This window comes from Megascapheus bottae, chromosome 8 (assembly GCF_031878675.1).
Source record: "Megascapheus bottae isolate mThoBot1 chromosome 8, mThoBot2.hap1, whole genome shotgun sequence".
NCBI lineage: Eukaryota > Metazoa > Chordata > Mammalia > Rodentia > Geomyidae > Megascapheus > Megascapheus bottae.
Window position 1 is genome coordinate 52,866,114 of NC_143516.1, and position 19,564 is coordinate 52,885,677.

Consider the following 19,564-nt stretch of genomic DNA (forward strand, 5'->3'; position numbering starts at 1 on the left):
AATCTTCCAGGTTTACAGTTTTTGGCCAGGAGACAGATGTGTTTTGTTAGCAGGTGGCTCCTACAGGCACTCTAAAGCTGACTGGCAAGGTATCTCCACTGACACAAGTCCAGGCAATCCAGGAAATGGCAGTAGTATGGCTTGAAGGCTTAAAAGAAATCATAAAATTTCCCCTTAGGATATTTAAGAAGAGAATCCTGGAAGAATGAGGTACTTGAGAGGAACGACTGACGTGCATGAACTAAAGAGGACTAAGTGCAGGAACGAAGGCGTATAGCAGAAGGGAGGGGAAACAGGTTGTCCCATGAGTCAACAGAGAAAGCCATCTGGAGAAAACACTGGAGCATCCACACTGAACCGGCAGAGGTCCCAAGAAGAGCTGAAAATGACAAGAATAACAAGTCCCCACTACTACTTCATTCCCACTCTTTTCCTATTCCAGCCCACTAACATTTCAATAATGAATCAACACCCGTTTTATTGAGGAATGATATGATTTGATTGTATAATGTCCTCCAAGGACTTATGTGTTAAAGGCTTTGTGTTCAGCTGATTGTTCGGCTTGATGATGATTGGGCCATGAGATCATTTATCTAATCAATGGATTTCTCCATTAAAGGACTTGTAGCTGAATGGACTATTAGAAGGTGGAACCTAGCTGGAAGAAATTGACCCACTGGAAAAAGGCATGGCTTTCAAGAGTACAGACATCTCTTCTTGCTCTTACTTGCTGCTATAAGATGAGCAGCCTCCTCTGCCACCATAATGCCTGACCTCAACACAGGCCCATAGCAATGAGCAAAGCTAATCACAGATGAAAACCTCTGAAACTGTGAGCCTAAATAAGTTGTTTACTCGGGTAGCCTGTCACCATCCTTTTTCGTGTCATAAAGGGACTAATGCAAGGCAAGTGAGTGAATTTCTTTGTCCCTAAATGCCAAATCAGTAAACCTCCCATATCATATACTTGAGACAGAGACAGCCTATTACATAGAAGAAAAAAAAGAATAAAAACAAAAATCTACCAGAATTGCATCCCAGTATTGAGTCAAACTTCAATTCCAATACAAGACTGATATGGAAGGCCAGCCAATGTGATAATCTGCTTCATGCGCAAAATCAGAATGCTCACTCTCTACCCAGTGAGTCTTATGTTAGTTGCTTAGATTTGCTGAGGCAATTCTCTCTGAATCTGTATAACCACGTCAAGCTCCAATCTGAATGGCTTAAATCCCCATGTTGCTTACCCTGGAGTTATGAACAGGAAATAAAAGCAAAATGGATGGCACCTAAGCTAGCAGGGAGACTAATGTAAGTAAAGCACAGTACTGTACTGTGGAATTTGTAATTGGTTTTAATCATATTTAACATCTGTTTCTCTACTTTAGTATATAATTTAGATGAAGTGGCTTAGAAATCTCAGCAAGAATCCATATTTTACATTTATTGAAAGAGGAGCACTTTCCAAGTGATCAAATTGCTCTCCTAATTCACTCATAATAATGTAGTAATTTGGAAAGTCGTTTTTATTTTCTTCATGAAATGTTCTTAATCAGTGGTCCTAGCTACTAAAGACTTTCCATCTGCCATCACAGCACAGCAATGGAAGATTACCAACACAGCAAAACTTTTCTGAATTTCTCCCACCTCTTTGGAGATTTATTTCTCCCTTTATCTGACTTCTAACTTCTCCTCACTGGTCCTACTGCTCTCTAAAAAGCCACCATCCTCTAACTCATCAGACTCAGAAAAGTGTTCACTTCTTGCCCACTTAGCTTCTAGAGTCAAGTAACATTCTCCCTTGCCATTGTATCAATGGAAATATAGGAAATCAGTTTCTTTCTTTTTCTTGGGCTACTCCATTTCTATTTATTTCAGAAAAAAAGTCTATATCAGTTGAAGTCAGGACAGTCTGTTTGTTCTGTTTGTTCCACAGTGGTTTTGTTGCTTTACGTTTTACAATCCATTGATTCTTATAATCTGGATTAATGATGTCCCTTTAAAGAAAAAAGATCTGGTAACATCAGGGTCAGTCATTAAAACTGTGTCCCAATAATGCTTAAGGCGACCCACCCTCTCTGCTAAAAGAAACTTTATCCCAGACTCATTGGAAGAGTATGCTGTCTGACCTCAGGCTCCTCTCACTCTGAAATTACCTGTCCGACTCTTGTAGGCTTTCTAGATTCTGATTGCATAATCTTTCAACCACACCTCTACATTAATGACTGATGTTTGCTAATGTTCGAATCTCAGCTTTATCTTTTCAAGAAGCCTCTGGATTTCCACATCCAAGCAATACTGCCTTTGAGATGATGCTGTATCTCTTTTCTTGCTTCTTGCCCCAAATCCTCATTGAAATCTTCTGCTTACAAGTCTCCTGCTTACAAGTCTTCCTGTTGAAATCTTCTGCTTACAAATCCCATTAAACTTTCATTCATCCACACTGATATAACAAACTACTCCAATTTACGAATCCCCTCACTCCAAAGAACTTCTTTCATTTTTTCTTTTCTTCACTGTCCTTTCCTCTCCTTTTCTTTTTTCCTGTTTTCTTTCTTTGGTGCCTGCACTGGGGCTTTGTACTCAGCCCTGGGCACTGTCCCTCAGTATTTTGTGCTCAAGGTTAATGTTCTACCACTTGAGTCATGGCTCCACTTTTGGCCTTTTGGTATTAACAGGAGATACAAGCCTCATGGACTTTTCTGCCAGGACTGACTTTGAACTGAGATCCTAAGATCTCACCCTCCTGAGTAGCTAGCTCTTTTTCCAATTTTTTTTATCGTAGGCATGAAACCTCTGCATCATATTCACTTCTCTGATTCCTTTAAAGCTGGTGCTGAAAGTGTAAGATGCATTTGTTTATAGCATCTTGAATGCCTTCCCTTTCCACTATCATGGGTATTCATTCTATTATCATAACTTCCTTAGCTGTATCTAACTAGTTGTTGAATTCTCATGCTATTTTCTACTGGGACTCCTGCAATCCCTCTTTGCTTGAGTGTCTGTATTCTCTGCTTTCTATATGTTACCTAACACCCTTAAGATGAATTTTATTTTTTCTCTGACTGCCAGCTAACTGAAGATTATCCATAATATCACCTACACTCACTAGTTGGTAATACAAACCTCACATGCTATACATATGAGATGTCTCACAGTTTCTTGGAGATATGTCATACTCCTCAATCCTTGTTACACTCTCCCCTTCTGTCAGGAACCAGATTTCTTCCTATATATCTGTTCTTCCTGCCTATTTTTTAAGATCCATGGTAAAATCCACTCTTTCCTGGAAGGCATTCATGTGTTAACTTTTCTTAATTTCCATAATCATTTAATTATGCCATTAATTTCATACTCACGACTCATCCTGGGGTGACCCAAAGGTCTGTAATATGGTACAATTTATCATTTGGTTGCATACACAACAAGGCTATTGAATAGGCGTGAGTTGTTCCATTAGCGAATTAGCCAACCTTCCACATTGCTAAAAGGTATTGTCTTCTTTTGATACATAACCTCATTTTAGCTGAGTGTAATAACAATGTTCTGTGAAGCACTTACTATTAATGTTCTTTTACAAGTAAATATGCAAAACAAAAGTCATATTGATTGCAGTGATAGTTTGGAATACAGAGATTCCAAGCTTAATAGTCAACTCACTATAATTACTGTACTTCTCTTATGGCACGGATTTCATAATTCAAGCACTTACAATTATTGTTGTCCATTGAACCCATTAAATTTTCTTGGGACAAATACTGTCTTTTATAACAGCAATCATAAATACCAAGCACATAGTAACCATGAAACTATATATATATATATATACATATATATATATATGATGCAGAGATATGACAACATTCAACATTTTCTGTCTGGCCTTTTCCCAAACCCTTAAATTTTGAAAGAAAAAAAGTTCTACCAACATAAAGTAAGAATTATATCATTAGAAGAATGCAACTTTAATAAAGAAAGTCTCATGGGATTTGCTAGTACCTCTTAAAGAATACAATGTGAGATTAAAAAAAAAAAGAATCCATACTCAGGCCACTCAGCTCAGGAATGATGGACTGAAATCTCGGTGCTCAGTATCCCTCTTGGCACAGCCTGCCTCGGGGTGCCTGAATGGCACACCTTCCTGGCTACCAAAGCTCTGCTAAGGGAAATGTACTTCTAGCAGGATCCAGTCAGCCTATGACCTACTGTGCTTGCTTCCTTCTGCTATGGCACATTTTCTCATTTAAGCTGTTGGCATTTGAAAGGTCCCTCTGAATAATTGATGACTTTCTGGAAATATTCAGGGAGTACTTTTGCCAAGAACAGGAGCTCCATTTGGGGAGCTGGTCAGATTAGAAATTCAGTTTCAAGTCCAAATCCCTTTCAACCTGAAGCCTTCTGTCAACTTGGAAAAGGAAAGCCAGGCCTGGTCAGCACTTGGCAAAGAAATAACCATATATAGTTAGGAAATATTTGTAATGCAACAAGTATAATTCATGGCAATGAATAAAAGCCATTTTAGGAATCATTGTTGTGGCCATTACTTTTCAAATAGCATAATCATTATTGCAAATCTCATATCTGTGCATTAAGCAAAGAATCAAGGATATGACTCTGCTTTGTGTGACTTTGTAAAAATATCACGTAACTTTTGTTAAGAGAGTCCAAAGAGATATACTCAAACGTCATTTAGAGCCAATATGCAAAAACAATAAAATAACAAAGAATTATAAAGTCTTTCCTCATGCTGATAATTTTGGCACACAGTCTCCATTTATAACTATAATGTAATCAATCATTAAAGGAATCTTTACTTTTCAATTGTGAGACATTTGGGGCTCAAATTTTATGAGCAGTTAATTCCAAAATAAATAGTAATCTAACTATGACCATTAGACCAGTCTTTCTTAAACTTTTCTGAAGCCCTGGGAGAATACTCTGAAACTTCTGCATGTATTCTTAGAAATTTCTTATCCAAAAGAACAAAATTACAGAAGGACAAAGAAAGCCAATTATAATTGATCATAATGTGTCATAAAGGTTTTGAAATGTTTTAAGTAAATGTTTTAATCTATAAGCTATTTTGTTAATTAGTAAATTAACATTTCAATACACTTATCTACTAGTGATCATAACTTTGGAGTCAAGATAAACATGTAGTACTTTAAGATAATTGCATCAGCTAGGTGCCAGTGACTCATGCCCATAATCCTAGCTTCCTAGAGGGCTGAGATGTGAGTATTGTGGTCGAAGCCAGCACAGACAGAAAAGTTTGTGAGACTTTTATCTCCAATAAACTACTCAGAAATAGCCAGAAGTAGTACTGTGGCTCAAGTGGTGCAGTGCTAGCCTTGAGCACAAAAAGGCTGAGGGACAACATCTGGGCCCTGTGTTCAAGCTCCATCATCAGCAAAAATAAATAAATAAATAACTGCATCAACACCTAATATCATATTCAAATGCTTTGTGTCAAATTTGTCAAACTTACAAACACTACTTACTACTAAATACGTGGGTTATGTTGTCCCTGCTCACAGCAAATAAACTGTGGAATTTTAGTGCAATGTGAGTGAAATTAGGTGTAAGCCTTATTTTCCCCATCACAACCTTTGAACTATTTCCTCATAAAGAAAAGGCACATACAGGCCGGGAGTGGTATGAGTGGTTGCCTAGCATGCACAAAGACCCAGTTTGATTCCTCAGTACCACATACATAGAAAAGGCTAGAAGTGGTGCTGTGGCTCGAGTGGTAGAGCTCTAGCCTGAGAAAGCTCAAGAACAGCGTTCAGGCCCTGAGTTCAAGCCCCCTCCCCCCCAAAAAAGAAAGAGGAAGGAAGGACGGAAGGAAGGAAGGAAGGAAGGAAGGAAGGAAGGAAGGAAGGAAGAAAGGATGGAAGGAAGGAAGGAAAGAAGGAAAAGAAGGGTGCATAACTTTGTAAAAAGTCCTGTTGGCTATTTCAAGATCTGCATATCATGAAAAGTTTAATACTCATCCCAGATTAAACACATCATATGTTTGCTGGCAAAATGGATACAGGGGGAAATACCAATGTTGCCTGTATATGCAAGACTATAGCCCTTTTCCTGTTCATAAAATTCAATAATGAACATAAATAATTCTATTCTACATCTTTTCTGTGAATGTTTTCACATCTGTAGATTTTTATGTAACAATGGAACTATCTTATTTACTTGTCTAGGCTAGAGAGTCTGTTTAGCATTCTATAGTGTTCACTGTTTCTGACTAGAAACAAAGATTTGGGCAATAATTTTACGATCAACATGTGCCCTTAAATCTTAACTCTAAAGCCAGATGAAAGTTACTGGATTTAATATGAACAAAGCATCCAATCTGTTGAAATAATGTGAGAAAATCATTCATGGAGTGAAATTCTGACTAGAAACTATAGACAATACAGGTGTACTTTCAAATCAATTATTCCAAGATATCTATTGAGTGCTTGGGATTTTTTAGTAGATAGTGGGGAAAGTGATAAGAATATGAAATGAACTCTTCCTGCTTTTGAGAAACCAGTCATGGACAGGGCAATGGTGGCTCACTCCTGTTATACTAGCTACTCAGAAGGTAAAGATGACAAAATTCATGGTGTGAGGCTACCATGACAAAATTGTTTGAAAAAAAATCCTCATCTTTGTAATAGTATGTACCTGTTATCCCACCTACAGCAGGAAGGATAAACTGGAGGATTGTGGTCCAAGCTAACCTGAACAAAAAACAATCCATGTCAAAAATAACCAGGACAAAAGAGCTGTCAATGTTACTCAAGTAGGAGTGTATCTCTCTAGCAAGAGAAAAGCCCAGAGTTCAGACTGTAGTACACAAAAAAAAAAAAAGGAAAAGGAAAGTGGCTGTGGCAGAAGTGGCTGCAAAAGAAGAGGAGGGAGAGGAAGAAAGAAGAAAGAGGAGGAGGAAAAAGTGACATAATTGTAAAAACAGAAAGATCTTAGAAATGAGAGACAATAACTTCACAGTTTTTATCAGGGCTGTATTCAGTACCTGGTTCTAAATCTTAGTAGCAGCCATCACATTCACTGCCCGAAAATCCAGGTTATTCAGATAGGTTTTCCTAAAGAGATATTTCAAAACTGTAAAAATCTAAGACTGCTTTCCTTCTCAGAATATATTTACATAACTTCCCTTTCAGAGTACTCACCATACTCAATATAGTTTTGGGGAATATCATGGGAAGTTTAGCCTTCAGTCTTATTAACTTTACCCATTACAGTTGGCAGGATTTAGAATGGATTCCAGGAATTTGAAAGAAACCTTCTTCACTGTTCCTTCTTCATTTTCTTTCCCTAAGTTCCTTCTGCCAAATAATTGCCCATCATCAATGGTATTTGATAACACTACAATTACATTGCAAGGTACTACTTGGAAAGGCAAAGTAGAAGAAGGATTCCTACCCCAAATGCAGACACAACTACCAGATGAAAGTTTGAATGACATTTCTATTGTTTCATTACAATGAAGTGCATTTAAAATAGCACATTTCAACACATGGAGCATGGCATGGTTCAGGTTTTTCTGACGAAGAATGACTGCTTTCTCTCTGTCAGTGCCAGTAACAATGTCACATACACAGTTTATAATTTACTCAGCCCAACAGCTTTCAAATGGCACAGTTTTAGCTACCATTTTTTTGTAATCTAAAGGAATCAAACTTCACATGTAAAATAAGACATTATTCATATTTATATTAGGCTACTTCAAATTTACATAATTCAAATTCACGTACTATATAACTTAAGTTGCATTTACTGTCTAAATCACCATCAGTTACTTTAAGCTATCATGCCACAGCAACACTAAAACTTTGCAAACTCTGAACTTTAGAGTTATAATGTGTAGCTTATAATCATATGGCCCCGAAAGTATATAAAACATTTTCTTCCATTTTATCTCATTTTAACACTATAGTCACTGTATTCAATGTGTAGAAGAGTTAAAATACATTCTCATTTCAATACATCGAGGCTCGCCATGCTTCATTTGAGCAAATAATGGAGACAGGACCAAAACTCAAGAGTTTCTGATTTTCAACCTGGGTGAGGAAGTGAACAATTGGCTAGTAGGTGAGCAACAGCTACCATGATCATTGAAAGAGCACTCTAGAAGACACAGATCTGGAAGGTTTTACAAAAAGAATTAAAAATTAGTGTGAGAGTGAACTTATTCTTTTAGAGGATTGCGCAGAAGTATAAAAGGGCACGTCTTAGCTCAGAGGAGTTGTATATTCCAGAGCAAGAACAAGCTACACAGAGTAGAGGGCTGAGGAGAGAGAATGTAATAGCTAAAAGATCTTCAAGGAAGACTATCATGACAGCACTTCAAAGGAATTCCAAAGGGAGATATAACAGCGGCAAAGATATCTTCAGCAGCAAATAGCCAGCCCTCTCAGTAAGAAGGTCTATTCTGGGCACCAGTGGCTCACCCTGTAATTCTAGCTACTCAGGAGGCTGAGATCTGAGGACTGCAGTTCACAGCCAGCCTAGGCAGAAAGGTCATCATGAAACTCTTCTCTCCAACTAACCACTCACAATCAGGAAGTGGAGCTGTAGCAAAATGCTAGTATTTCAGGAAAAAATACTCAGGAACAGAGCCTAAGCCCTGAATTCAATCCCCTCAACCAACACAACATCAAAAAGTCTACATATTGTGTGGCTTGTATCCATGTATCATTGACATAGACCCCTGTACTTGGAACTAGAAGCCCAAAGTGTGTCCAGATATTGTCTGGATCAGACAAAAGAGTATATAAAGAATATGTATTCTTCGAAAGCCAAGTGCTGGTGGTTTATGCCTATAATTCTATCTACTTTGGCAGGCAGAGACCAGACATTTCACAATTCAAAACATAGGTAAAAATGTCCATAACTCATATCTTCTTAACAGAAAACTATGGACATAGAGACCCATGTATCAATTTAGCTCAGTCAAAAAATGCAAATTGGAGGATATCAGGCCAGGCTTACAAGCCAGCTCAGGCAAGGAGTGAAGTTCTACCCCCATAACTGGTGCCAAAAATGCTAGAAATGTGACTCAAACAGTAGAGCATTTGCATGTCAGGCATGAAGTCCTGAGTTCAAACCCTGAATGTATATTCATTTGGAAAAAGCATGTTGTTTACCTTCTAGAGCTTCAGTGTCCACATTTGAAGCATAATTACCCTCTTGCTTTGTTCACAGTAAACTGGATGGGCAGACAAGAAAACATTCTGAAAGAGATTCCTGGCAACTACACATTGTTTTTACCAATATAAGGGGTAACCCAGGGAGATTTGAAGAGTGAAGCAAATTGCCAGTACTGGAAGAGGCCTGTGTTAGGGTAGTGTCCTATGCTAAGAGGAAGAGGAAAGAGAAAAAAGTAAAGGGAGAGAGAGCTGGAGGGAGAGGTAGGTGGAGGGGTAAGGAGGAGGAGGAGGTCATCCCCATTTTGCTTGTATTCCTGATAAGTTTTCCGATGCATGGTTCTTTCAGTCAAGAAATTTGTATGTGATTGTTGCAAAAGTCACCCAAAATGGCCCAGGAAGGAAGAAAAGTAGGACTGAACTTTTCTCCTTTTCCTCCAAGCACCTCACTGCCTATCCCAAATACACACATTCCCCAGAATAAGCACTTTTACCAGTTTCATGTGCTTGTTTCCTTAGGCCAAATATCTACCACAGCAAATATATAATGGTAAAGGGACAAAACACAATTGTCCCTCTCTTGTCTTACATGACCAGTGACACACATTCTTTACCCCGATCTTCACTGTTGTCTCTCTGTGTTGCATAAGGTAAGTGTTGATGTGGACTAGACTATCCCTCTATGCCTTGACTGATTTGCTCAGGTACAACTAGGGGTCTCCATTGTCTGGATGTCACTTTACATTTCTGACAAAGCTTGCTGTCTTCAGTCTGATTAGAGTCCATATTTAGCCCACCCCGGGGGATGCAACCCTTTCCCCCCACCAGCAAGGGCATGGCAGAGCCAGAGGAACCTGGCCAACTCAGGACTGCTGCCCTGCAAATCAGGCCTAAGCAGTTTAGTGTGGAAAGCAGGTCTTCCCAGAGAGAGTGTGAGCTCCCTCTGCCAGGGGTGTGTTCAATCCTGATTTATAAATCACTTCCTGGAGATCCAGGTGCAAAATCCAGGTTTATAAATCAAGTCTTTTTATTTAGGATTTATTGGCAAGATTTAAAAATCTGTTTCAGGACTTGTAAATCTCTATTAGGATTTGTAAACCCATTTAAGGATATGGAAATTAATTTTTGGGGTTATAAAACACTAAAAACCATTTGGCTACAACCACCGTTAAAAAGAATAGGGACTTATAAATCAAAAGCAGGCTACTAAGGTTTGCTTGCAGGGTCCATAAATTAAACTCCAGGTTTATAACTCCAGGTGAGTATGGAATTATAAAGCCAACTTGTGAATCATCAAAAAAAGCATAAAATTTTGGTTCTACTTTAAAACATTTCAGAGCAGTCTCACTAGTGATACTTGATTGATATGCTAAGTATTTTAAAGTAATGGTAATAATCTATTTGCATTTGATTGATGGAATCAAAGGGTTTTTCCCTGGAAACCCCATAAAGTTAAGTGGTCTTTGTTTCTGTTTGGTCTATACTGAGAAAGCTTAGGAAGTCTAAGACTATAGACCAGATGTGATGGTTTTCTACGTCAACTTGACTGGACTAAGGAATGCCTTAGTCGCTGGTAAAACATTATTTCTGGGTCTGTGAAGAATGCTTCTAGAAAAAGTTAGCAAACAAATCAATAGATAAGTAAAATAAACCCTTCCATTATTCTGTTGATGGATGGCAGCTTTTTGAGCTGAGGCCATCCCAAAAGAATGCCCTAACCTTAGACGTGTGAGCTCCATGTTCTCATGTCTTCAAACTCAAACTTATATCAGCATTTCCTCACCTCTGATCTTCAAGCTCTGGACTGAATTATATGCTAGACACTTTTCTGATTCATAAACAGTATATCATTAATATGTTCAGCCTCCATAAGCTCAGGAGATAGTTCTCATAATAAATCTAAATGCCCGCCTATATATTACCAATTGATTCATCTGCCTACATGCCTATCCACCTAGCCATCTACTACCTTTGATCGTACTGATTCTATTTCTTTGAAGAATTCTAATAGATTAGCCATAGCCTGGTAAGAAATGCACTGCATTCATTCTACAACTGTAAACTTGGAAGTATTTAATAAACGTCCATAGTACAAGCCAAACCTCAACACTTTAGACTTATTTAGATTTCACTAAATTTATACTTTCTGAGTAAAAAGTATTGCTCAAGTAATATGATCACAGCCACCAAAATTATTAATTTAGAACTATGATTCTCAGCCAAAATTTGCCTCTGGAAGCCATTTAGCAATGTTTGAATATATTTCTTGTTGCCCTTACTGGGCAAGTGCTTCTAGCATCTAATGAATGCAGGCTAGAGAGGCTGCCAATCCTTCAGTGTACTGTTCAGACACCTACAACCAACAAGTATCTGGCCTGAATATCAGCAGTATAAAAGGGAAACGCTCAGAATTAAAGAAATTATTAATATAAGCCAATATAGAAGAAACCCATCAAGACTCTTCATCTCTGACTCCAGCCATTCTGACATTCAGAACAACTCTGAAACTCTTACTTATTTATTTAAAGAACAATACATTCTAATTTCATAATATTGCAAATATAATAGATTGCATTACAAATATGCTTAGCTACTTCAAGTATGTGCTACATCTGATCAACAGGTCAGCTGTAGAAACTGAAGTTTCAGCAGTTGGTGAAATTATATTATTTGACTGTAGAGACCCGTTCATTTTATTTGAAAACAAGCATGTGGGTTAGAAAGGGAATGCAAGGCAAGAATTCTTTCCAGCTTTGTTCAACAGTATATAAAGCAACCCCATGTAGTGAACTCCTAGAGAGTCTGAGACCCTTTTGATTATATGGTTTTTGGAATAAAATAAAACAAATCCCATGTTCTTTTATTCTGACCTGAAAATGATTTCTAAATGATCACCTTGGGTGTTCTTTTCCTCTACTTATTGCTGTGTTCTTCCATTTGAATTACTGCACAGCATCACCTCAGAAACCAGCTGAATATTGGCCGATTGTAAGAAGACAGTCTCATATTGTGATTATAGTAGCTCTCCCCTAGACTTGCTCTATTTGTGGATTCAGCCATTATAAGAATCCTAAAGACAGAGACAGAATTCGACAGTCAAATGGTGCATTTGAAGCCCATGGTGAAGTACATTGTGTAAATGCAAATGAAGAGAAATATGGTATTGTAAGAGCTCAGCCACTTGTGCAATTAGGAAGGAAATCAAGACTGTAGAGTAGAGCATCCAGCTGAGCACTCAATTATGCGCATAAAAAGTTTAAGGAAACTTAGAGTGGTGAGTCAGATATCTGAAGACTTTAAATCCAAAATACCTGAGATGCAGCCTGTAGAACTATAATCATACTCCACCTCACCTCTGCATTTTCCATTGTCCATGTATACAATATTCTCCTGGGTTGGTGTTTTGTGCTATTTCATTAAACAAATAGGAAGTTCCAAACTCATTTTTCTCACCACAGAGACCATAGCATAAAATGGAAATGAGCAAGGATAGGGGCTTCTGTTAGGTCATTTGGGCTGCTCATAAGAGCTTCATATGGAAATGAATACAAGTGGTAAGGGAATCAGGAAAATATCAAATTTAATGAAATTTCATCATTCTATATGAAGTAACACTAAACAAACATAAAATCTGGTTATTATAGCAGTGAGACCTCATTTTCTATTAACTTATTATCTTATCAATGAGTACATGAGAGTAGAGGATATGTTACAAATCACCCTACAAAAATAAAGTAAAATAACTTGTTATCAGATGTATTCTTCTCTCTGTGTTCCCATGTCCTTACAATGAACTTCCTCTGCTACCCTGGAAGAGCCATGTGGACCAGCTACAGCCCCCATGGTAACACATGGCCCATATCCATAGTCTTTTTAAGACTCGTTTTCCCTACAATCATACCTGCTATGATTTTTAATATATACCTTTCAATTCTACCATTCATCCAGAAAATAATCATTGAAACAGTAAGTCATTGTGAACCTGGGTTTTCAGGGGCCTCATCAGGTGATGGAATACAAAAATGAGTAAGTCCTTATAATACTGAGACACTCCCATCCTAGCAGAAAAGACAAAGCAGCCCATGTGCAGATAAATGTGATTTCAATATGACAAAGACATAGCCTATAAAGTAAAAAGCCTACAGAGGGCCCCGGAGTTTGAGCTAGTTGTAGAACGCTTGCCTAGCCAGCACAAAGTCCTGGGTTTGATTCCTCACATACATTGAAAAAGTGGGAAATGGTGTTGTGGTTCAAGTGGCAGAGCTCTAGCCTTGAGCTAGATCAGCACTCAGGGCCTGAATTCAAGCCCAGAATCAGGAAATGGTCTAATGTCCAAAATATACAGAGAGCTTACAAAACTAAATCCTTAAGGAATCAACAACCCAATCAATAAATGGACTAATGAGGTAAAGAATGAATCCTCAGAAGAAGAAAAATGGCCAACAGACAACAAAGAAATTCTCAGTATCTCTGGCCATAAGAGAAATGCAAGTCCAAACAACATTGTAATTCCACCTCACTCCAGTTACAAGGGCCATCATCATCATCAAGAATATAAACAATAACAAGTGCTGGCAAGGATATAGGCAAAAATGAACTCTAATATACTGTTGGTGGGAATGTAAGCTTTTTAAACCACTCTGTACAGCATTATGGTAGTTCATCAAGAAATTAAACATATAGGGACTGGGAGTTTAGCCTAGTGGTAAAGTGCTTGCCTAGCATGCACGAAGACCCAGGTTCAATTCCTCAGTACCACATACATAGAAAAAAGCCGGAAGTGGTGCTGAGGCTCAAGTGGTAGAGCTCTAGCCTTGAGAAAGTCCAAGGACAGTGCTCAGGCCCTGAGCTCAAGCCCAGGACTAGCAAAAAAAAAAGAAATTAAACATATAGCTATTGTATGCTACAACAATTCCATGCCTGAGCATTTATCCAAAAAATTACAAAGGTGCCAGCACAACCAGGTTCAGTGCAACACAATTTACCATTGCCAAGGTATGAAAGCAGTCTAGATGCTCCTCAATAGACAAATTGATCAAAATTATATGGTATCTACACACAATAAAATTTTACTGATCCCTTAGGAAGAATGATATTGCATCATTTGCAAATAAATGGAAGAACCTGGAAAAAGTATGCAAAGTGAAGTAAGACAGGCCCTGAGAGATGAAGATCCCATGTTTCTTCTTGTGTATGGAAGCATGAAAATAAATACGTCATATAAATGCAAGTGAATACAACTGTATTAACTAAGGTAGATCTGATAAAGAATTCAAGTAGTGAAATTCTTTAGAAAGTCAAAGATCAATGAAATGGGTAGTTGAAAGAGCTGGGGCCAAGGAAACAGAGGTAGATGAATGAAGAGAAAAAGAAGAGGAGAATGAAGTCAATAATCCAATGCATAGCTTACAAAATTCAGAAAAATGAAAAAGGAGTTGGTGTGACAATATTGAAAGGGATGATACTGATTCAGTGTATTCAAAAACTACCCTATTGAATGACATCTTCATAAAACTACTTAAAGATAGTGATGAAGGAGGAGGAGGAGGAGGCAGGGTATGAGGACCACGATAACAATGACAACAACAGGGGAAGAAGAGGAAAGAAGTGAGATCCTCAAGAAGTGGAAGTAGCCGTGCATTGTGCTGATAATGTTCCCTATTCTGGAGGTTGAATCGGATAGAGGTCCTAAGCTAGCCCAGGCAGGAAATTCCATGAGACTCTTATTTCCAATTAAACACCAGAAATGCCAGAAGTAGAGCTGTGGCTCAAGTGCTATAGAGATAGCTTTGAGCAGAAAAGGCTAAGGGAAAGTACCCAGACCTTGTGTTCAAGCCCCAAGACCAGCACAAAAAGCAAATATATAAAATAAGTGATTGTGTTTAAGTGAATATTAAAGATAAGTAGTGTAGATGAAGAAGCCAAGCAGAGAAGTGGTAGGAAGAATATTTTACATAGGGAAATAAAAGGTCAGTCACAGATTAATAAGGAGGTCAGTGTCCAAAGTATTATAAATTTACCTAACTAAAGAAATGAGTTTTCCACTAGGAGGGAGAGCTAGGGTAGAATAATAATATTATTTTAGGGAATAAAGGTGGCATCAGAATCTCCAGGGGAGATTTATTAAATCATATGTAGTTATTAACTTTGTAGTTCAAGTTAAGTGAGCCCTGGGTCTACATGTTTAATCAAATATTACTGTAGCCCTTCCCCCTTTTTATCTGTAAGATAGATTCCAACATCCACCATAGATGCTTTAAAAACATAGTACCAATTCCAATATGTACCCCAATATGTGGTTTCCTACACTAACATACCCGTACTGAAGTTAACTTACAAATTAGGGACAGTGAGAGGTTAACAAAAACAACAATAATAATGTAGAAGAATTAGCATCATAGTTTGTAAAAAAAAAATTATCTGAATGTTCTTTCTCTCTCAAAAGTTAATGGCACTTTGGTTGGAGATATGGTTCAGGTCCAAGAGCACCATCCAAAAAGCAAAAGCAAATAACAGACCCTGAGTTCAAGTCCCAGTCTTGGTTGAAAGAAAAATTGTTAATGGCACTGTTTCATTTTCTATGATGATATAAGATCATGTAATTGATAGCTTAAGTGGTGAGATACATGGTGTAGGTGTTCTGACATAACATTAGACTACTAAAAGAATTACTTGTACACAAGTACTCTGTGTTGTCACAATAGTGGATCTGCTAGTACCTGACTGACAGGTAGATGAGGTATTCAGCACTGATATGCAGAACAACAGGATGATTTACTTCCCCAGCAAGACAAAGCAGGATTTCGTCATGCTACTCTGAACTCACAAATTGTTTATTCATAGAATTTTCTATTTAATGTTTGGGGGCTGTGGTTGCCCATGGGAGACTGCTATACTCTGCCAAGGTCTGACTGCTATATTCTGGATGATTCTGAGAATGGTCTAACATGAAGTTAACATTTAAGTTGATGGATTTCAAGTCAAGCCAGCTAACCTCCATAATTAAGGTAGACTTCACCCACAACATTTAAAGCCCACATAGAAGAATGACCTGAAGAGGAGGTTTTATAGCACAAAATGGTAGACTTGCTGTAGCTCCACTCTGCCCTAGACCTCTAGGCTGCCAGTTTACACTGCAAGCCTTGAACAGGTCAACCACCATTGCCTATCTTGGGCCAACTCTTTAAGCAAAATTTCTGTGTAACTACACATTCTACTGGATCTGTTTCTTTAAACAATCCTGACTAATACATGTGCCCAGTCAAGAATTACAGAACTGACCTTTCTGGCTGTGACAACTCCTCCGGAGAACACACCTCTTGCAAAAATCTCCTTTATCCCTCTCCTGAAGAGAAGAGGAAACACCTGGTGCAGAGCCCTAATTCCTACTTCATGGATGTGAAATGCCCAGGTTGCTATAAAATCACCACAGTCTTTAGCCATGCACAAACAGTAGTTTTTTTTCTTTCCCATATATTTTTATTGTAATTAATAGCTTTACATTATATTCACCAGATAGACGGTGCATTACTTCACAAACATTGATACCCTTTCTCATGTCTCTGTCCCCATCCCCACAGTCCCTCATCTTGTTTTCCCCCCTTCCTTATCCTATTTCAAATAACCAAATAAGCATATATAAAATATATCAGATAACAGGGTGAAATACTATAACAATATGAGATAACCAAGGGACAGCAAAAGAGATGAGAGATAACATAGTACAGTAAGGACAACAATCACTCATTATATGGCTTTTGACAAACAGTAGTTTTGTGTGTTGGTTACTCCACTGTTCTCTGCCAGCCTACAGGAGGAAAAGCGAGGCTCACATGTAGAAGGATGTTCCTTCAGAAGGAAGCAGTACTAAAAGCACCATGAACCAAGATGAATGGGAAACCATCCCAATAAACACATTTTGGATAATAATGACAATAAGAAGAAGAATTACAGAACTAAGATCTAAGGTGTGTGTATAAGGAATGTTGTATTGCATTTAAAAAGTGAAGAAAATAGGTTTAAACGTGACACCCTAGAGGATTCAAAGATCTCTTTCTACCAAGTCATTCTTCCTTGTGTCATCTTCTATGCTTTTCCTAAAATACACATGCACAGGAGTACCCTACTTTTGTATTGGCTGATACCTAATTCCTTACGGCAGTTCAATTCAGATTGTGAGGAAAAAAATGGAATAGAAACTAAGGCTCTGGAGAGTCTATAAACTGTATCATTAAATTCAGTATAATTCAATATTGACTTTATTGAGAAACTTTTCTTGTCATCAAGATTTATTAGCCTTATGAATAGTCAGGCACAGAGAAGTTAAGGAAACTTTACTAAATCATGTCAAACTACAATGGCTAAATTTAGCTCTAAGAATAGTGTTTAAAGTATAATCCCAGGATATATTAAATACAGACAATATTTTCTCCTGTATCTTCAGAGGAAAATCGTAAGTCTTCATATAATAAACGTATTTCCAGTTTCTTCCAGGGATGGAATGCTATCTTGACTGACTACCCCAGTCTCTCCTGTAAAGTCTTTCTAGGCTCACCTATGCCAAAACCAATATGAAAGCAAATTTATATGGAAACAGAACCACATAAGTAATGCAAACCAAGAAAGGCTGATAGATAGCTGCTCTTAGATTGTTCCAGGCAATAGCTCCTGAGACCTGAGCCATTTTATCCATGTTAGTTTCTCAAAGCTCTCTGTGGGAAGGCTAGAAGGCTGTCTTCAGTGAATGCCATGAAAATCCTCCCATCTGATCAACATAAACCTCAGTTAAAGGGGAAAGGGGAATTATAGATCAAAAAAGCATTTTTTTTGTAAAACTCTGGTCATAATGTTCAGTGAAATGACAAATGAAAAAGGTTTTCACTGGCAAACTACAGTAATTAGGCCATTCCTCATTTCTTTATTGGAGGCAGACCCAGATATTTAATCATCATTATGTGATCATTTGATTTTAGCAAAGCATTACTATTGGCAATAGTATACATTAACCTTATTCCCCGCCCCATTACTGCATTTTAATGTTAGTGGCAAAAGTAAAACCCCAATTGTCCATGTTTAAAGTTGAGGGGAAATTAAATTTTACATTGTACTCAATTTTAGTACATTTTCCTTATTATCATAGTAATATTATATAGTGTTATAGTAGAACTGTAGAAAATGAGGAAAATACATCAAGTATAAGAACAAAAGTAATAATAACCATCCACCAGACTGCTTATCCACAAAATTGCCATTGTTAACATTTTGGTGGATTTGTAACCTTGTTTAGGGGGTTTGCAACCTTTTTTCCCCATAACACTTGATTTTACAAAATCATATCCATAAAGTACGATGAGACTTGAACTGACATCAGGCACACAGAAAGCTTCTAATAAAATCAATGAAATGGGATTATTTTAAGAAGTAATTTCAGAAAATATAGAAAGCATTTTTCTACTAATCACTGACCAGGCATGGCCACAAGAAGAATCAAGTTTTTCTCCATATTCTTATGCCTATAATCAATGAGGAGGAAGTGAAGCCCTTGGAAGGAATAACTGTCTTCAAAGAATATGCATCTGCAATTTCCCCAAAGAACAGATTTATGGTCTAAGTTCATTCTGTTCAACTTAAAGCATCGACTCTTCCATAGGCTGGTAAAAAGCAGTTCAGAAACCACATCTTCCATCTTCAGTGGTAAGACCTCCTGCAATATGATCAATAAGCCCTACTTTCCTACAAGTTTTTTCTTATCCCATAACCTCAAAAATCATTTTGTGCCACAATGATCACTACAGGGAGGAAAATAAAGAGATGTAGAATCTATCAAAGTTCTTCATGGCAAGGCTGGTTTATTTCAAACTATCACAGCATGGCAGTGAACAGCTCTGGAACAGCCAAAGGATGGAAGCTGAAGGAAAAAGAAAATGAAGCTGAACGATGACTTTTTCTAAAAAAAAAAAGGAAACTTCAAAGTTAAAGAGAAATAAGAATTATAGGCAGAGAGAATTTCAAAATAGGTTTATTATTTTAAATTCTAGTCTTAACTAAGAGAAAGATTTTTAAAATAAGCTCCAATTTGGTATTAATGTAGGAGCTGTGATTTTTAAAAATTAGTTAAAAGTCCCATTAAGTTTGGGAAACTAGTAAACAAATAAATTTACCTTTCTATTACTTCCCATAGTGTTACTATGCCTAGTCACTGTGAATTTTCCAGAGAAGACTGGAAAATAGTCCTCAAATTTATATTTTCATTTTTTCCTTATCTCTGAGTTTTACAAAACTCATTTTGGAAAAAAAAGTTATTTTTACATATTTCTAGGCTTCCAGATAGAATAAGACTGAGTTGTATAGTCTATACCTTTTCATGCTACAATTAAGTTCATACTCATAAATAAAAGGTCATATTTATAAAG

At 37.5% G+C, this 19,564-nt stretch overlaps 1 pseudogene; it reads left to right on the top strand.

The window, feature by feature from the left end:
* The first annotated feature begins 16,544 nt into the window (after window positions 1–16,544).
* LOC150059932 (small ribosomal subunit protein eS27-like) lies at window positions 16,545–17,022 on the top strand (annotated as a pseudogene).
* Window positions 17,023–19,564: the final 2,542 nt, after the last annotated feature.